Here is a 2,693-nt window from a genome sequence, read left to right on the forward strand (position 1 = left end):
TACACTTTTTTATTTCATTATATCTATTTCAAGTTTGCAAAATTTTACAGAACAAGTATCTATGTATTCTTACATTTCTTTTTTCTTCGCCTTTCATACGATTCAGACAAAGAATGAGTATTACTTGAACGTTTAAATGCATGATTTTCCAAATGTATTTAAGAAAATAATATTATTTATTTTGAGAAAAGGTTCATTCCACATGTAAAAAGATCATTGTAAATTTTAACATCTAAAAAATCGTGTATCTTTATAACAACTTAATAGAAATAAATTAAAAGACATAAATCATTTTAACCATATGACAACACACTTAAGAAATACCATACTCCATTTTTATCACACCTCTTATCTACTCCATAACATTCCACTGCATTAAATTCGTTACAAAATTATCTTTTCCCTCCCAATCCAACTTTCCCCAGAAATATTTCCACATAAGATCAAAGCCCATCAACTTCCACCATCTACCACGCCAACTTCCCTTAATCGACACTCTCTCCTCCGTATCGATCGCCACCACCTCCTCTCTCGCCTGCTCCAAGGTGACCAATTACGGGTCTCTGCCAATCCAAGCCGATTCCAATCGAACTCCAGTGCGCAGTTAATCGCGCGAAACTAGCGGGTTCGTTGGAAAAACGGTAAGGAGCCCAGTTGTGGCGAGTTAGCTCGAATTCCATCGGGGCTCGGCCGTGCGAAGCTTGCCATATAAATCTGGGCTGGGATAGGCGCAAAAAGGCCGACAGCTCGTGGCTGGTATCGCTTTTATCCCATATTGCCTGGCGCGCCGGGATTAATCGGTAGTGATGGGCCTTGACGCTTCTCAAACGGTATATTCTTATAATTAACAGCGACAAGGAATCGTGGTATTAAGCGAGATATATGATTGATTAGCTTATCGAAATGGATCGAACTGTGAATGTTCTTATCCGTTTCGAATCTCTTGTTCTATTTGTAGCGTGGCGAGAATAAAAAAGATTCTCTTAATTTATATTAATATTAATTGTGTTTTAATTCTGCATTGTGGAAAAGAGATAGGATTTAAAGTTTTTTATGATCTATGAATTGGGAACAAGCATTCTTCTCGAAAGAAATTGGTATCTTATATTTGGTGACCAATTTCATTAATCTGATAGAGCTATTGAAAATTAATTAAGTTTATTATATTAATTTTGAACTTGCTTCGTTGAAACTTTGTTTTCAATGAAGCTATATGTTCAAACTCTTCTTCTTTCACTTGTGACAATCTAATAATCAATGTATGTGGTCTTCGAGTTTGGTACTTTTGGTATTTTATAGTTTGATATTATGATTTATATTGATATCGATTTCAAATTTCTATTACAGCAATCTTTAATAAATAAATAAATAATCGAGCAAAGAATTGAAAATCAGTTGAAAGACTGGTATCACGCCCATCACTACTAATCAGTGCTCGAGTCACGTGCCTGGCTGGTTCTAGCCGTGCTAGATCGTACCGGCTTCGTTCTCGGCTCTCTTTTGCCACTTTACCGCTACCGATAGCTTGGTAGCTCGTGATTTCTTGCCACTTTCTTAACGAATATCGCCAAACGAGACCAGACGAGTGACGTATCGAAGTGTGAGTCATACTTGCGCTCGAGTCTTGCACCTGAACCGATCTATCATTTTTTTTGAGACCTTTTGCCCGTATCGTATTTTGCTCCTGATGCCAGAACAATGTGTGAATTTTCTGTTTAACTGAGTAGACGTGAGATGAATTTCTCTTTTTTATTTTTAAGTATAAAATTCATAAGTCTTAATCGAAATTTTTGTATATCAACTTTCGTATTTGTTTTGACTTTTAGAATTCACTCTCTAAATGTATAATTTAGGAATATATTAATATATTCTATATACAAACTCAAAAGAATCATCTGAAAGATTGTATTAAATTGTATATATAATTGGTATCCATACAAATGCAATGAAACTTCATTTATATAAAGAACAAAACAGTTTATATAATTACATAGATTCATATACCAGGAAATCATCGATTATCTCCATTAATTTTAACTTCTTATTCAAATAAATAGATTCAATTATAAATTTATTTTTCAAATTACTTAGCATATTACATCTATTTTCGCAATAAATTCCAAATAATACAAGCTTAATTGTTCGTGAATTTCCCACATAAATAAAATTTTATTTATTGCGTCGTATGAAAGAGTGTTCAACACTCATCGTCGATCACCCAACCGATCATCATTCTCGCGGCTCTCTTCTCGCCGTGCAAACCATTATTCGATCAGGTTCCCGATCGAGAAGCTTTCGCTTCATGAAATAAACAGTGTGTCCAGACCGGTGGCCTTTCAACGATCGTAATAGCGTCTCGATAGATGAACGTCACAAGGAAACCAGTTTACGCGGGCACAATCGGTGGTGGAACGCGCGCACGCGCGCTCTGCTCCCTCTCCTTCCTTCCACGCATGCGTGGTTCGCCGTACCTGACACGCCGAGAGTAGAGTTTATACACACATATATATATTTATATATATACTTACACGACGGCACACGTGACACGCGTGCGTACACAGCCGCTTACACCGGTCGAGCACGTGTACGCTGGTATTTATACGGCACTCTCTCGGGGCCGTGGGAATGAAGCGGGTACCGCGACCGTTCTGGCACGAGCGCCGCGACGAGCGTGGACTCGCGCGAAAGCGGCA

This window comes from Apis dorsata, unplaced genomic scaffold (genome assembly GCF_000469605.1).
Source record: "Apis dorsata unplaced genomic scaffold, Apis dorsata 1.3 scaffold_88, whole genome shotgun sequence".
NCBI classification, from domain to species: domain Eukaryota; kingdom Metazoa; phylum Arthropoda; class Insecta; order Hymenoptera; family Apidae; genus Apis; species Apis dorsata.